Consider the following 18,647-nt stretch of genomic DNA (forward strand, 5'->3'; position numbering starts at 1 on the left):
CCAATATACTGAATCAAAAGAATGGTTTAACTATGTGAGATAAATCCACACATAACACAGCGGTCTCACAGATAGCTTCTTTATAGTTTTTATGTGGGGAATATTCATTTTTTCAACCTAGGCCTCAGTGGAATCCCAAATATCCCTTCACAGATTCTATAAGAAAAGTTTTTCCAATTTGCTGAATCCAAAGAAAGGTTTAGCACATTGAGTTGAACCCACACATCACAAAGCAGTTTCATAAATAGCTTCTTTCTAGTTTTTATCTGAAGATATTTGGTTTTTCACCATAGGCCTGAATAGGCTCCCAAATATCCTTTTGCAGGTACTACAAGAAGAGTGTTTCTAACCTGCTGAATGAAATGAAAGGTTTAGGGTTTTGTGATGTGTGGATTCATCTCAATGTATTAAACCTTTCTTTTGTTTCAGTAGGTTGGAAACACACTTCTTGTAGTATCTGTGGAAGGACATTTGGGAGCCCATTGCAGGCTATGGTGAAAACCCATATATTTCCAGATAAAAAATAAGAAGATGCTGTTATGATTGCATTAGGGCTTCCAAATGTCCCTTCACATATTCTACAAGAAGAGTGTATCCAACCTCCTGAAACAAAAGAAAAGTTTGACACATTGAGATGAATCCACATATCACAAAGCAGTTTCAAAAATAGCTTCTTTCCAGTTTTAATCTGAAGATATTTGGTTTTTCACCATAGACCTGAATAGGCTCCAAAATGTCCTTTCACAGATACTACAAGAAGAGTGTTTCTAACCTGCTAAATGAAAAGAAAAATTTAGCTCTGTTACATGAATCCACACATCAGAAAGCAGTTTCACAGAGAGTTTCTTTCTTGTCTTTATCTGGGAATATTCAGATTTTTGTTATAGGCCTCAATGGGTTCCCAAATATTCTTTCATAGATTCTACAAAAAGAGTGTTTCCACCCTGTTGAATCATTAAAAAAAAGGCTTGACTCTGTGAGATGAATCCACAATTCAAAAGCTGTTACACAGACAGCATCTTCTTAATTTTTAACTGGGAATATATGGTTTTTCACCATTGGCCTCAATGGGCTCCCAAATGTCCTTTTGCAGATACTACAAGAAGTGTGTTTCCAACCTAATGAAACAAAAGAAATGTTTAATACATTGAAATGAATCCACACATCACAAAGCAGTTTCATAGATAGCTTCTTTCTAGTTTTTATCTGAGGATATTTGGTTTTCACAATAGGACTCAATGGGCTCCCAAATGTCTATTTGCAGATACTATAAGAAGAATGTTTCCAACCTGTGCAATCAAAAGAAAGGTTTAACTCTTTGAGATGAATCTACACATCAGAAAACAGATTTACAGATAATTTGTATTTTTTATCTGGGGATAATGTTTTTCACCATAGGCCTCAATGGGCTCCCTAATACGCCTTCACAGATTCTACAAAAAGTGTGTTTCCAACCAGCTGAAAAAAATCAAAGGTTTAACACTGTGATATGAATCCACACATCACAAAGCTGTTTCACAGATAGCTTCTTTCTAGTTTTTATCTGAGGATATTCAGTTTTTCACCATAGACCACCATAAGATCCCAAATATTCAATCACAGTTACTACAAGAGTGTTTCCAACATGCTGAATCAAAATTAAGTTTCAACTGTGTAATGAATCCACATATCACAAAACAATTTCACAGATAATTTCTTTCTGGTGTTTACCTGGGGATAATCTGTTTTTCATAGTAGGCTTCAATGAGCTCCCAAATGTCCCTTCGCAGATACTACAAGAAGAGTGTTTCCAACCTGCTGAATCATAAAAAATATTTAACTCTGTTTGATGAATCCACACTTCAAAAGCAGTTGCACAGATAGCATCTTCTTAGTTTTTATCTGGGGATATTCAGTTTTTCACAGTAGGCCTCAATGGGCTGCCAAATGTCCCTTTGCAGATAGTACATAAAGCGTGCTTGCAATCTGCTGAATCAAAAGAATGGTTTAACTCTGTGAGATGAATCCACACATAACACAGCAATCTCACAGATAGCTTCTTTCTGGTTTTTATGTGGAGATATTCATTTTTTTCTGCAAAGGCCTCAATGGGATCCCAAATATCCCTTTGCAGATTCTATAAAAAAAGTTTTTCCAATTTGCTAAAACTACAGAAAGGTTTAACACATTGAGATGAATCCGCACATTTCAGAGATGTTTCACAGATAGCTTCTTTCTAGTTTCTATCCGAGCATATTCTGTTTCTCACCATAGACCTCAATTGGTTCTCAAATGTCAGTTCACACATTCTAAAAAATGAGTCGTTCCAACATACTGATTCAAAAGAAAGGTTTCACCCTGTGTGATGAATCCACACATCAGAAGGCAGTTTCAAAGATAGCTTCTTTCTAGTTTTCATCTGGGGATATTCTGTTTTTCACCATAGGCCCTAATGGACTCCTAAATGTCCGTTTGCAGATTCTAGAAGAAGAGTGTTTCCAACCTGTTGAAAGAAAAGAAAGGTTTAACATATTGAGTTGAATCCACATGCCACAAAGAAGTTTTAAAGATAGCTTCTTTCGAGTTTTTATCAGGGGTTATTCAGTTTTTCATGGTAGGCCTATATGGGCTCCCAATTGTCTCTTTGTAGAGTCTACAAGCAGAATGTTTCCAACCCACTGAATCAAAAGAAAGGTTTAACACATTTAGGTGAATCCACACAACACAAAGCAGTTTCACAGTTAGCTTCTTTCTGTTTTTATCTGGGGATATTCTGTTTTTCACCATAGGCCACAATGGGTTCCCAAATGTCCCTTTGCAGATTCTACACGAAGAGTTTTTCCAACCTGATGAATCAAGAGAAAGTTTTAACTCTGTGAGATGAATCCATACATCACAAAGCTGTTTCACAGAAACCTTCTTAGTTTTTATCTGTGGGTATTCTGTTTTTTATACAGGAGACCTCAGTGGGCTTCAAAATGTCCCTTTACAGATTCTGTAAGAAACTTGTTTCCAACCTGTTGAATCAAAATAAAGCTTTAAATCTGTGATATGAATCCATACATCACAGTTTCACAGTAGTTTCTTTCTACTTTTTATCTGGGCATATTCCATTTTTCACCTTAGGCCTCAATGGTCAACAAAATTTCCCCTCAAAGTTTCTACAAGAATTGTGTTTTTAACCTGATGAAACAAAAGAAAGGTTTAACACTGTGAGATGAATGCACACATCACAAAGCAGTTTCACAGATAGCTTCTTACTCGTTTTTATCTGAGGTTATTCAGTTTATCACCATAGGCCTCAATAGGCTCCTAAATGTACATTCATAGATACTACACAAAAGGTACTTCCAACCTGCTGGATCAAAAGAATGGCTTAACTCTGTGAGATCAATGCAAACATGAAAAAGCAGTTTCACAGATAGCTTCTTTTTAGTTTTTATCTGGAGATATTCGGTTTTTCATTACAGGCCTCAATGGGCTCCCAAATGTCCCTTTGCAGATTCCACAAGAAGAGTGTTTCCAACCTACTGAAAGAAAAAAAATGTTTAACATATTGAGATGAATCCACACGTCACAAAGCAGTTTCACAGACAGCTTCTTTCTAGTTTTTATCTGAGCATATTCTGATTTTCACCATAAGCCTCAATGGGCTGTTAAATGTCCCTTTGCACATTCTACAAAACGAGCTTTTCCAACATGCTGAATCAAAAGAAAGGTTTAACTCTGTGAGATAAATTCACACATCACAAAGAAGTTTCACAGATTGCTTCTTTCTAGTTTTTATCTGGGGATATTATGTTTTTCACCATAGGCCTCAATGGCCTCACAAATGACTCTTAGCAGATTCTACAAGAAGAGTGTTTCCAGCCTGCTGAATCAAACGGAAGATTTAGTTGTATGAAATGAATCCACAGATCACAAAGTAGTTTCACAGATAGCCTCTTTCTAGTTTTTAACTGGGGATATTCTGTTTTTCATCATAGGCCTCAATGGGCTCCCAAATGTCCCTTTGCAGATTCTACAAGAAGAGTGTTCCAACTTGTTGAAACAAAACAAAGGTTTAACACATTGAAATGAATCTACATATCACAAAGTAGTTTCACATATAGCTTCTTTTTAGTTTTTATAGGGGTTATTTTGTTTTTCATAGTAGGCCTCTATGGGCTCCCAATTGTCCCTTCCCAGATTCCACGAGAAGAGTGTTTCCAACCTGCTGAATCAAAAGAAAGGTATAACTCTGTGAGATGAATCCACACATCACAAAGAAATTTCACAGATGGCTTCTTTCTAGCTTTTGTCTGAGAATATTTTGTTTTTCACCATAGGCCTCAATGAGCTCCCAAATCCTCAATGGATTCCCAAGGCATTTTAGAATCCCTTCACAGATTCTAAAAGAAGAATGTTTTCAACCTGCTGAATCAAAAGAAAGGTTTAACACATTCAGATGAATCCACACTCCACAAAGCAGTTTCAAAACAGTTAGTTTCTTTCTAGTTTTTATCTGGGGATATTCTGTTTTTCACCATAGGCCACAAAGGGCTCCCAAATGACCCTTTGCAGATTCTACAAGAAAAGTTTTTCCAAGCTGCCGAATCAAGAAAAAAGATTTAACTCTGTGAGATGAACACACACATCACAAAGCAGTTTCAAGGACAGCTTCCTCTTAGTTTTCATCTGGGGATATTTGTTTTTTTATAATAGCCCTCAATGGGCTTCAACATGTCCCTTTGCAGATTATAAAAGAAAGGTGTTTCCAACCTGCTGAATCTAAAGTAAGGTTTAAGTCTATGATATGAATGCACACCTCATAAAGCAGTTTCATGGAGAACTTCTTTCTAGTTTTTATATGGGGATATTCAGTTTTTCACCACAGGCCTCAATAGGCTCCTAAATGCCCATTCACATATGCTACACAGAGTGTTTCCAACCTGCTGGATCCAAAGAATGGCTTAACTCTATGACTTGAATCCAATCATCACAAAGCAGTTTCACATGTAGCATCTTTCTAGTTTTTACCTGGGGATATTCGGTTTTTCACCATAGGCCTCAATGGGCTCCCAAATGTCCCTTCACGGATTCTACAAGAAGAGTTTTTCCAACCTGCTGAAACAAAAGAAAGGTTTAAAATATTGAGATGAATCCACACATCACGAAGTGGTTTCACAGATAGCTTCTTTCTAGCTTTTATCTGAGCTATTTATTTTTTCCCCATAGGCCTCAATGGGCTCCCAAATGACTTTTTGCACATTCTACAGAGTGTTTCCAACCTGATGAATCAAAAAAAGGGTTAACTCTTTGAAACTAATGTACACATCACAAAGCACTTTTACAGATAACTTCCATCTAGTTTTTTTTTTCAGGGGATACAGTTTTTCACCATAGGGCTCAATGGGCTCCTAAATGTCCCTTTGAAGATTCTACAAGAAGAGTGTTAACAACTTGATGAATCAAAGAGAGGATCAACAATGTGAGATGAATCGCCATATCACAAAGCAGTTTAACAGATAGATTCTTTCTTGTTTTTGTCTGTCAATTCTCCTTTTTCACAGCAGTCCTCAATGGGCTCTTAAATATCCCTTCACAGATTCTACAAGAAGAGTGTTTCCAACCTGCTGAATCAAAAGAAAGGTTTAACTCTGTGAGATGAATCCATACATCAAAAAGTAGATTCACAGACAGCTTCTTTCTAGTTTTCATTTGGGGATATTCAGTTTTTCACCATAGGCCTCAATGGGCTCCCAAATGTCCCTTTGCAGATTCTACAAGAAGAGTGTTTCCAAACTTCTAAATCAAAAGAAAAGTTTAATACATTGAGAAGAATGCACACACCACAAGGCAGTTTCACAGATACATTCTTTCTAGTTTTTGTCTGAGGATATTCCGTTTTTCACCATAGGCCTCAATAGCCTCCCAAATGTCCATTCACAGATACTACTAGAAGAAAGTTTTCAACCTGCTGAATCAAAAGAAAGGTTTATCTCTGTGAGACGAATCCACACACCAGAAAGCAGTTTCACAGATATCTTCTTTCTAGTTTTTATCTGTGGATATTTGGTTTTCCACCATAGGCCTCAAAGGACTCTCAAATGTCCTTTCTCAGATTCTACAAGAAGAGTGTTTTCAATCTGCTGAATCAAAAGAAAGGTTTAACTCTGTGAGATGAATACACACATCACAAAGCAATTTGACAGATAGCTTCTTTCTAGTTTTATCCAGGAATATTCAGTTTTTCAACATAGGCCTCAATGGGCTCATATATGTTTCTTCACAGATACTACAAGAAGAGTGTTTCCAACTTGATGACATGAAAGAAAAATTTAACATATCGAGATGAATCCACACATCATGAAACAGTTTTACAAATATCTTCTTTGTAGTTTTTATCTGAAGATACTCAGATTTTCACCATAGGCCTCAATAGGCTCCCAAATGTCCATTTTCAGATACTAGAAGAAGAGCGTTTCCAACCTGCTGAATCAAAAGAAAGGTGTAACTCTGTGACATGAATCCACATATCAGAAAGCTTTTCACAGATAGCTTCTTTCTAGTTTTTAATTGGGGATATTCAGCTTTTCAACATAGGCATCAATGGTCTCCAAAATGTCCCTCTGTAGATTCCACAAGAAGAGGTTTCCAAATCTGCTGAATCAAAAGAAAAGCTTAACTCTGAGAGATGAATCCATACATCAGAAAGCAATTTCACAGATAGCTTCTTTCTAGTTTTTATCTGGGGATATTTGGTTTTTCACCATAGGTCTCAAAAGGCTCCTAAATATCCCATCACAGATTCTACAGGAAGGGTGATTCAAACCTTCTGAATCAAACTAGGTTTTATCTGAATATTCAGTTTTTCACAGTAGGCCTCAATTGGCTCCTGAATGTCTCTTTGCAGATTCTACAAAAAGAGTATTTTAAATCTGCTGTATAAAAAGAATGTTTTACTTCTGTGAGATTAATCCATACACTACAAACACTTTCACAGATAGCTTTTTTCTTGTGTTTAACTTGGGATATTCTGTTTTTCACCACAGTCCTCAATGGGCTCTCAAATGTCCATTCGCAGATTGTACTAGAAGAGTGTTTCCAACTGCTGAATCAAAAGAACAGTTTAACTCAGTGAGATGAATTCACACATCACAAAGCAGTTTCACAAATAGCTTATTTCTAGTTTCTAGAAGTTTAGGAACACTGTTTTGGCAGAACCTTGGGACACTTGGGAGTGTATTGAGGCCTATAGTGCAACACTTGCAGACACTTGGGAGAGCATTGAGGCCTATAGTGAATAAGCAAGTATTGTCAGATAAAACTTGAAAGAAGCTATCTGAGAAACTCCTTTGTGATGTGTACTTTCACCTCCCAGAGTTAAAACTTTCTTTTGATGCAGCAGTGTGGAAACACTGTTTTTGTCTATTCTGTGAATGGATATTTGAGAGCTCAGTGAGGTCAATATTGAAAAATCGAATATCCCATGATAAAAATGAGAACAAAACTACCTGAGAAAATGCTTTGTGATATGTGCATTCATCTCACAGAATTAAACCGTTCCTTTCATTCAGCAGTTTGGAAATGCTGTTTATGTAGAATCTGGGAAGGGATATTTGGGAGTGGATTGGGGAGGATGGTGTAAATGACATTTTATATATAAATTAGAAAGTAGCTTTCTGAGAAATTGCTTTGTGATGTGGGCATTCATCTCAAAAAGTTAAAGCTTTCTTTTCATTGAGCAGGCTGAAAACACAGTTTTTGTAGAATCTGTGAATGGAGCGCAATGAGGCATATGATGACAAAGAAAATATCATCAGATGAAAACTAGAAAGATGCATTCTGAGAAACTGCATTGTGATGTGTGCATTCATCTCACAGAGTTAAAACTTTCTTTTAATTCAGCAGAATGGAAACTCTTTTTTTGTCCATTCTGCAAAAAGACATTTGGGAGCTCAGAGAGGCCAAAGGCAAAAAAGTGAAAAAATCAGTATAAAAACTTGGCAGAAGCTACCTGAGAAACCTCTTTGTGATGAGTGCATTCATCTCTCAAAGTTAAACCTTTCTTTTCTTTCAGCCGTTTGGAAACACTGTTTTGGCGGAATCTGTGAAGGAATATTTGGGAGCGCATTAGGGCTATGGTGAAAAAGAAAATACGTTCAGATAAAAATTAGAAAGAGAAGCTTTCTGAGAAACTGCTGTGTGATGTGAGCATTCATCTCACAGTATTGAACCTTTCTTTTGATTCAGCAATTTGGAAACACCATTTGTGTACATTCTGCCATTTTACATTTGGGAGCTCATTGGGACCAATGGTGAAAAAACGATTATACCAGGATAAAAACTAGCAGGAAGCAATCTTAGGAACTGCTTTGTGTAGTGTGCATTCGTCTCACACAGTTAAAACTTTCTTTACATTCAGCAGTTTGGAAACACTTTTTGTAGAATCTATGAGGTAACACTTCACAGGTTTGGGAGAGTATTGAGGAAAAAGAAAATATCTTTAGATAAAAATTAGAGAATGTTTCTGAGAAACTGCACAGAGTTACACATTTCTTTTGATTCAGCAGTTTGGAAACATGGCTTTTTTCATTCTGCAAATAGACATTTGGAAGCCCATTTAGGCCTATGACAAAAGTAGAATATCCCAGGATAAAAACTAGAAGGAAGCTATCTGAGAAACTGCTTTGTGATGTGTGCATTCATGTCAAAAGCTTAAACCTTTCTTCTCATTCAGCAGCATGAAAACAATAGCTTTTTAGATTCTGCAAAGGAATATTTGGGAGTGCACAGAGGCCTATGGTGAAAAATAAAGTATCATCAGGCAAAAACTAGAAAGAAACTTTCTGAGAAACTGCTTTGTGATGAGTGCATTTATCTCACAAAGTTAAAGCTTGCTTTTGATTAATCAGTTTGGAAAAACTGTTTTTCTCCATTCTGTGAAGAGATGTTTGGGAGTTCTTTGAGGCCAATGGTGAAAAATCAAATATCTCCTGATAAAAACTGTAAGGAAGCTATCTGTGAAACTGGTCTGTGACATACGCATTCATATTGCAGTGTTAAACCTTTCCTTTCATTCAGCAGTTTGGAAACACTGTTTTTGTAGAAGCTGTGAAGGGATTTTTGAGAGCGCATTGTGGCTTTTGGTGAAAAAGAAAATATCTTCAGATAAAAACTAGAAAGAAATTTTCTGAGAAACTTCTTAGGGATGTGTGCATTCATCTTACAGAGTGAAACCTTTCTTTTGTTTCAGCAGTTTGGAAACACTGTTTTTGTCCATTCTGTGAATGGACATTTGGGAGCTCATTGAGGCTAATCCTGAAAAATAGAATATCCCATGATAAAAACGGGAAGGAATCTATTTGAGAAACTGCTTTGTGATGTGTATACTCCTCGACAGAGTTAAACCTTCCTTTTCATTCAGAAGTCTGGAAACAGTGTTTTCGTACAACTTGCAAAGGCATATTTGAGAGCATATTGGGTCCTACGGTGAAAAGGAAAATAACTTCAGATTAAAACTAGAAAGAAGCTTTCAGAGATAATATTTTGTAATGTGTGCATTCATCTAACAGAATCAAACTCTTTTTTTGATTCAGCATTATGAAAACATTGTTTTTGTCCATTTTGCAATTGGATATTTGGGAGCTAATTGAGGCCAATGGCAAAAAATCGAATATCCCATGATAAAAACTAGAAAGAGGCTATCTTCAAAACCACTTTGTGATGTACGCATGCACCTGGCAGAGTTAAACCTTTCTTTACATTCAGTAGCTTGGAAGTAATGTTTTTGTAAAATCTGCAAAGGGATATTTTGGAGCTCATTGAGGCCAATGACGAAAAATCGCATATTCCAGGATAAATACTAGAAGGAAGCTAGCTGAGAAACTACTTTGTTTTGTGTGCATTCATCTTGAAATGTTAAAGTTTCTTTTTCATTCAGCACTTTGAAAATACTGTTTTTGTAGAATCTGCAAATGGATCCTTGCCAATGCTTTGAGGCCTATGGTGAAAAAGACAATATCTTCAGATAAAAACTTGAAAGAAACTTTCTGAGAAACAGCTTTGGGGTGTGTGCATTCATCTCGTAGATTTTAACTTTGCTTTTCATTCAGGACTTTGGAAACACTGTTTTTGTTCAATCTGCAAAGGGATATTTGGGAGCACATGAGGCCTATGGTGGAAAAGAAAATATCTTCAGGTAAAAACTAGAAAGAAACTTTCTGAGAAACTGCTTTGTGATGTGCCCATTCATCCCGTTATTCAGCAGTTTGAAAACACTGTTCTTGTCAATTCTGCAAATGGACATTTCGGAGCTCATTGACAACAAAGGCAAAAAAGTGAATACGCCAGGAAAAAAAGTAGACGGAAGCTGAGAAATCATTTTGTGATGTGTGCATTCACCACACCAAGTTAACCCTTTCTTTTCATTCAGCAGTTTGGAAACCCTGATTTTTTGAATCAGCAAAAGGGATATTTGGGAGTGCATTGAGGCCTATTGTGAAAAAGAAAATATCTTCATATAAAAAACAGAAAGAAGATTTCTGAGAAACTGCTTTGTAATGAGTGCATTCATGTCACAGATTTAAACCCTTCTTTTGATTCAGTAGTTTGGAAACACTGTTTTTTTTTCCATTCTGCAAATGGACATTTTGGTGCTCATTGAGGCCAATGGTGAAAAATCGAATATTCCAGCATAAAAACTAGAGTCTGTGAAGGGATATTTATTGGCACTTTGAGGCCTAAGGTCAAAAAGAAAATATCTTCAGATAAAAACTAGAAAGAAGCTTTCTGAAAAACTGCTTTGTGATATGTGCATTCATCTCACAGAGTTAAACCTTTCTTTTCATTCAGCAGTTTGAAAACACTTTTTTTTTGGTCCATTCTGTGAATCGAGATTTGATAGCTTATTGAGGCCAATGGCCAAAAAATCGAATGTCCCACCATAAAAAGTAGAAGAAAGCTGTCTGAGAAACTGCTTTGTGATGTCTGCATTCATCTCAAAAAGTTTAACTTTTCTTTTAATTCAGGTGTTTGAAAACACTTATTTTGTAGAATCTGTGAAAGCATATTTGGGAGCACATTGAGTCCTATGGTGAAAAAGAATACACCTTCAGAAAAAAACTACAAAGAAGCTTTCTGAGAAACTGCTTTGTGATATGTCCATTCATCTCACAGAGCTAAACCTTTCTTTAGATTCAGCAGTTTGGAAACACTGTTTTTGTCCTTTCTGCAAAAGGACATAAGGGAGCTCAGTGATGCCACTGGCGAGAAATGGAATATCCCAGGATAAAAAGTAAAAGGAAGCTATCTGAGAAACTGCCCTGTGATGTGTGCATTCATCTCACAGAGTTAAACCTTTCTTCTCATTCAGAAGTTCAGAAAAAATGTTTTGTAGAATCTGTGAGTTAATATTTGGGAATGCATTGAAGCCTGTGATGAAAAAGAAAATATCTTCAGATAAGAACTGGAAAGAAAACTCATGAGAAACTGCTTCATGATGAGTGCATTCATCTCACAGAGTTAAACCTTTCCTTTCATTCAGCAGTTTGGAAACGCTGTTCTTGTAGAATCTACAAAGTGATATTTGAGAGTGCATTGAAGCCTATGGTGAAAAAGAAAATATCTTCCAATAAAAACTAGAAAGAAGTGTTCTGAGAAACTGCTTTGGAATGTGGACATTCATCTCACAGAGTTAAACCTTTCTTTTGATTCAGCAATTTGGAAGCACTGCTTATGTCCATTCCACGCATGAATATTGGAGATCTCATTGAAACAAATGGTGAAAAAGTGAATATCTCATGATGAAAACTAGAAGGAACCTGTCTGAGAAACCACTTTGTGATGTGTACAATCATCTTGCAGAGGCAAACCTTTCTTTGCATTCAGCTGTTTGGAAACACTGTTTTTGTAGAATCTGTGAAGGGATCTTTGGGAGTGCCTTGAGGCCTATAGTGAAAAAGAAAATATCTTCAGGTAAAAACTAGAAAGAAGCTTTCTGAGAAACTGCATTGTGATATGCGCATTCATCTCACAGAGTAAACCTTTTCTTTGATTCAGCAGTTTGGAAAAACCGTTTTTGTCCATTCTGCATATGGACATTTGGCGGCTCATTGAGGCCAATGGCAAAGTATCAAATATCCCAGGAAAAAAACTAGAAGGAAGCTATCTGAGGAAACGACTTGTGATGTGTGCATTCATCTCGCAGAGTTAAAAATTTCTTTTCATTCAGCAGTTTGGAAACACTGTTTTTGTAGAATCTGTGAAGGGATATTTGGGAGTGCCTTGAGGCCTATGGTGAAAAAGAAAATATCTTCAGGTAAAAACTAGAAAGAAGCTTTCTGAGAAACTGCATTGTGATATGTGCATTCATCTCACAGAAATATACCTTTCTTTTGATTCAGCAGTTTGGAAACACTGTTTTTCTCCCTTCTGCAAATGGACATTTGGGAGCTCATGGGGGACGATGGTGAAAAAACGACAATCCCAGGGTGAAAACTAGAAGGAAGCTATCTGAGAAACCACTTAGTGATGTGTGTATTCATCTCAAAAAGTTAAACCTTTCTTTTCATTCCACAGTTTGAAAATGCTGTTTTTGTAGAACCTGCAAAGGGACATTTGGGAGCGCCCTGAGGCCCAGGTGAAAAAGAAAATATATTCAGATAAAAACTAAAAAGAAGCATTCTGAGAAACTGCTTTGTGATGTGTGCATTCATCTCACAAAGTTAAACCTTTCTTTTGATTCAGCTGTTTGGAAACACTGTTTTTGTCCATTCTGTGAATGGACATTTGGGAGTTCATTTAGGCCAATGGAGACAAATTGAACATCCCAGGATAAAAACTAGAAGGAAGGTGTCTGAGGAACCACTTTGTGATGTGTGCACTGATCTCTCTGAGTTAACATTTTCTTTTCATTCAGCAGTTTGGAAGCACTCTTTTTGTAGAATCTGTGAAGGGATATTTGGGACCGCATTGAGGCCTATGGTGAAAAAGAAAGTATCCTCAGATAAAAACTAGAAAGAAGTTTTCTGAGAAAATGCTTTGTGATGTGTGCATTCAATATCTCACAGATTTAAACCTTTCTTTTGATTCTGCAGTTTGGAAACACTGTTTGCCCATTCGCAAAAGGGACATTTGGGAGCTCATCAAGGCCAGTGGTGAAAAAGCAAATATCCCATGATAAAAACTAGAAGGAAGCTGTCTGAGGACCCACTTTGTGATGTGTACATTCATCTCATTAAACTTTTCTTTTCATTCATCACTTTAGAAACACTGATTTTGTAGAATCTGCAAAGGGATATTTGGGAGTGCATCAAGGCCTATTGTGAAAAATAATCTTCAGATAAAAACTAGAAAGATGCTGCCTGTGAAACTGCTTTGTGATATGTGGATTCATCTCACAGAGTTAAATCTTTCTTTTGATTCCACACGTTGGAAACACTCTTTTTGTAGAATCTGCAGAGGGACATTTGGGAGACAATTGAGGCCAATGGGGAAAAAGGGAATATCTCCAGGTAAAAACTCTAAAGAGGCTATCTGTGAAACTGCTTTGTGATGTGTGGATGCATCTCACAAAATAAATCGAATCTTTTGATTCAACAGGTTGGAAACACTCTTTTTCTGGAATCTACGAAGTGACGTTTTTGAACCCATTGTGGCCTATGGGGAAAAATCGACTATTCCCAGGTAAAAACGAGAAAGAGGTTATCTGTGAAACTGATTTATGATGATTGGATTCCTTTCACAGACCTAAAACTTTCTTCTGATTCATCAGGTTGGAAAAACTCTTTTTGTGGAATCTCTGAAAGGACATTTGAAAGCCCTTTGAGGCTATGGGAAAAACCAAGTATCACCAGATAAAAACTAGAAAGAAGCCATCTGAGAAACTGCTTTGTGATGTGTGGATTCATCTCGCAGAGTTAAACCTTTCTTTGGATGCAGAAGGTTGGAAACACTCTTTTTCTAAAATCTGTGAAAGGACATTTAGGAGCCCATTGAGACCTATGGGGAAAAACATATCCCTAAAGAAAAACTAAAAAGAAGCTATCTGTGAGATGTGTAGATTCATCTCACCAAGAAAAACCTGTCTTTTTGTTGAGCATGTTGAAAAAAAGTATTTTTTCTAGAATCTGTGATGGGACATTTGAGAACCAGGTCTTGAACTCCTGACCTCAAGCAATCCTCCTGTCTTAGGGTCCCAAAATGTTGGAATTACAGATGTGAGCCTCTGTGCTTGGCCTGCATTGTTATTTTTTCTAAATTTTCTTCAGTATTTCAGCAAATAGCAGGCACACAGAAAATGGTTACTCAAAGTTTTAAATTGAATGATTGTAAAAGATTACTGAAAACATAGCAGAAAATAAATTTTCAAAACCAAAAATAGAGAGAACACATTCATAAATATTACTTAAATAACAAAACAATTTAAACAGTAAATAATGAAATGGAAATAATTTCACACAGTCTGAAAAGGAAATGTGGTACTTCATACATTTAATATACCCTCACCATACAGAATGTTCTTTCCCTATTACATAACGAGTATATGTATTAAGCACTAAAATTTTGGAATAATAAAAGACTATATTCATATTTGGTAACTTATTTATTTAATCAGAAGAGGTTTCCAACATAAATAAATAGATTGAACTTACTTTGTATGAAAATTGCATTATCTAAAACTTCACAGAGAAAATAGGAAAACTCCACATTTAGTGTTCAGGTCTGCTAAGTCATATTTTTAAATCTAAGTATAAGCATGAAAATGATTTCATTGTCATGGTAGTAATAGCTGAACTGGTCAATAAGCAATAAGTAAGTCTTGTTTAAGAAGTAGTTGTTTCTGGTAACCACTATAACCCCACGTTTTTGGAGTTACACGTTGGCAGTGATATTGGCCATATAATTCCCTATGGTACTGATGGCAGATACGGAATTTGGTATAGGAATGATGATGGTAGGTGTTAGGATTTAATTTGTAGGTATACTAACCACAGTTGCCCTAGAATAGGTCATTAGAAAATTGCCATTTTGGTCAAGTGAGAGTAGTAATCAGACTTAGTCAATTCATTAGAAAAAATGAAAGCTTTGCATTTATGAATAAGTGGTGAATGGCTTTGAATAACATGAAATAGAAATTGTAATGCTTGTAGATTCCAGTGATAGGCTATTAAAAGGTTCAGTAAAGTTTTGTCTGTTGTAGGAGTACATAGAGTAGAAATGTGGTGGTCTCTATTGTGAAATTTCAGTAGATGTTATAGGAATAGCAACTTTTGTTGATGGAGCATGATTGTTGTGGCTATGAATGGACTCATTTGAAGGGGCAGTGGAAGAGCTGGCAGTATAGTGATAGCAGATTATGTAGAAACTATAACTGTGATTTCATTTTCTATTAACAGGTAATGATGCTCATGGAGATTGTAAATTGAGCTGATATTGCTAGAGAGTCGTGATCGAAGAGTCAGTTGAGTTAGTAGTGTATGTGTTGGCTTTCATTTAGTTGAGTTGGTGGCAGTGAAGGTTAAAGATGTTGGTTTAGTTGTATCAGAAAACAGAAGAGACTCAGTAACTGAGTTGGAGGTAGCTATTGTGAGGATTGTAAATTCAATTAAAGTGCAGGTAGTAGTGTCTGATGATTTTGTTAAAGTAATAATCATTTGTAGGTTCATTTGATATGAGAGTAATTCAGGGTTGAGTTAAAAGTTGTTGGATGATTTATGTAGTTGTAGCTTCAACCGAAGTGGGAGTTTTGGCCACTGTGGATACCAATAAGTGAGACTGTTATTGTAATCTTATGATACTAGATTCAGTAAAAGTTACAATGGTCATAGACTTAGCTAATATGAACCTAGTTGTCATGGCTGTGGCCTCAATTGAAAAGATAATTGTGATTGTGGTAATACATTCAGTTGAAGGAACAAAGCTTGGAGTTACAGTGATAAGTTTGGATTAAGAGATGGTGCTCACAATTATGCTGACATGTTCAGATGAGGTGCTACCAGTAGATGTAGTTATACTAACTTCAGTTAAAGTAGCAGCTGCTGTTGTGATTATTAGTTTATTTAAAATGGTAGCAGGCCAGGTGCAGTGGGTCATGCCTGTAATCCCAGCACTTTGGGAGGCCAAGGTGGGTGGATCACGAGGTCAGGGGATCGAGACCATCCTGGCTAACATGGTGAAACCCCATCTCTACTAAAAATACAAAAAATTAGCCAGGCATGGTGGCACAGGCCTGTAGTTCCAGCTACTTGGGAGGCTGAAGCAGGAGAATCGCTTGAACCTGGGAGGTGGAGGTGGCACCACTGCACTCCAGCCTGGGTGACAGAGTAAGACTCTGTCTCAAAAAAAAAAAAAAAAAAATGGTAGCACTACCATTAGTGTCTACAGACTCATTAGATGAGGTCCATGGTTGCTGTTCTGTTAAATTCAGCTGCAGTGCTATATATGGTTATGTGGTTTGTGGTTAAATTGAAGGAATGGTTGCTGTTGTGATAACTGGTTCTTTCGAAGCAATAGTCCTGACTCTTATACTTACAGGCTAGTAGAGATGCTGCCTACGATTGTTATGATAATGACCGTAGTCAAAATGGTGGCTATTTCTGTTTTCCAGGTTTAGTTCAGTCAAAGTGATGGATGCTGTTGGAGTAGTGAGTTCAATAGAAGTAGTAATGGGGATTTTTGTGGTTGTAGCCTGAGTAGGAGTGCCTGTGGTTGTTGTGGTGGTCAGTTCAGGTGAACCAGTGGGTGCAGTTGTGGTTGAAGATTCAGTAGAAGCAGAAGTTGGGATCATTGTGATTGATGGCTCAGTGGAAGTCCCTACAGTTGTTGTACTAGTCTGTTCAGTGGGCATCATGGCTGCTATTGTGGTTGTAGACTCACTGAGGGCAATCACAGTGGCAATTTTGGTTGTACCCACCGTGGAAGTACCAACAGTCATTGTAGTAGTCTGTTTAGTTTCAGTGCTAGCTGCTATTGTGGTTGCGGGTACAGAAGAAGGGAGAGTGGTGGCTGTTGTAGTTGTAGCCACAGTGGAAGGACCTGATGTATTGTGGCAGTTGTTTCAATGGAGGTGCTGGCTGCTATTGGTGTTGTCGATCAAGTAGAGGAGGTAGTAGTGCTCACCATGGTGGTAGCATCAGTAAAAGTGCTGGCAATTAGGTGGTTGGTTGGATTGAAGTGGTGACTTCTGAGGAAGAAGTGGTGGTGGCTGATGTGGTTGAAGACTCAGCAGAAACTGCTGCAGTTGTGGTAAACCATTAAGTTTCAATGCTGGCTGTTGAACTGCCAGGATCAGTAGAGGTGGCAGTGTTGGTAATTATGGTAGCAGTATCAGTGGAAGTGCCTGCAGTTGTTGTGCCAGAGTGTTCAGTTTCAGTGCTGGCTGTTGTTGTGGTTTTAGGTTCAGTAGAGATGGCAGTGGTGGCTGTGGTGGTTGTAGCTTCAGTGGAAGTGCCTACAGTTGTTGTGGTGGACTGTTCAGTTGCAGTTGCTGACTGTTGTTGTGGTTGTGTGTTCAGTAAAGGTGGTAGTGGTGGCTGTTGTGGTTGTAGCCTCAGAGAAAGTGCCTGCAATTGTTATGGCAGACTATTCAGTTGCAGTGCTGGCTGTGTTGTAGCGCTTGGTTCAGTAGAGGTGGTAGTGGTGGCTGTGGTCATTGTAGTCTCAGTGGAAGGGCCAGCAGTTTTTGCAAGAGGCTGTTCAGTTGCAGTGCCAGGTGTTGCTCTACTACTGGACTTGGAAGAGGTGGCAGCAGTGGCTATTGTGGTAGAAGTGTCAGTGGAAGTGCCTGCAGTTCTGGTGGCAGAATGTTCAGTTGAAGTGCTGGCTGTTGTTGTGGTTGTGGGTTAAGTAGAGGTGGCAGTGGTGGCCACTGTAGTTGTAGTCTCAGTGGAAGTGCCTGAAGTTGTAGTGGCAGACTGTTCAGTTACAATGCTGGCTGCTGTTGTGGTTGTGAGTTCAGTAGAGGTGGTCGTGGTGACTGTAGTGGTTACAGCCTCAGTGGAAGTGCCTGCAGTTGTGGTGGGACACAGTTCAGTTGCAGTGCTGGAGGTTGTAGTGCGGGTGGTATCTGTTGTTGTTGTAACTGCAGTGGGAGTATCTCCAGTTGTTGTGGCAGTGGTGTCTGTTGTGGTTGTAACTCCAGTGGAAGTACCTTCAGTTGTTGTGGCAGACTGTTCAGTTGCAGTGCTGGCTGTTGTTCTGGTTGTGGATTCAGTAGAGGTGGTTGTGGTTGCTGTTGTAGTTGTAGCCTCAGTGGAAGTGCCAGCATTTGTGGTGGCAGACTGTTCAGTTACAGTGCTGGCTGTTGTTGTGGCTGCGGGTTCAGTAGAGGTGGCAGTGGTGGCTGTTGTGGTTATAGTCTCAGTGGCTGTGGCTGCAGTAGTGGTGGCAGACTGTTCAGTTACAGTGCTTGCTGTGGTTGATGTTGTGGGTTCAGTAGAAGCGGTATTGGTGGCTGTTGTGCATGTAGCCTCAGTGGATGTGCCTGCAGTTGTAGTAGCAGACTATTCAGTTGCAGTGCTGGCTATTGTTGTGGTTGTGGGTTCAGTGAAGGTGGAATTGGTCGGTGGTGTGGTTGTAGCCTCAGTGGAAGTGTCTGCAGTTGTGGTGGCAGACTGTTCAGTTGCAGTGCTTGCTGTGGTTGTCATTGTAGGTTCAGTAGATGAGGTAGTGGTGGCTATTGTGGT

Source organism: Macaca nemestrina, chromosome 19, assembly GCF_043159975.1.
Source record: "Macaca nemestrina isolate mMacNem1 chromosome 19, mMacNem.hap1, whole genome shotgun sequence".
In the NCBI taxonomy this organism is placed as follows: domain Eukaryota; kingdom Metazoa; phylum Chordata; class Mammalia; order Primates; family Cercopithecidae; genus Macaca; species Macaca nemestrina.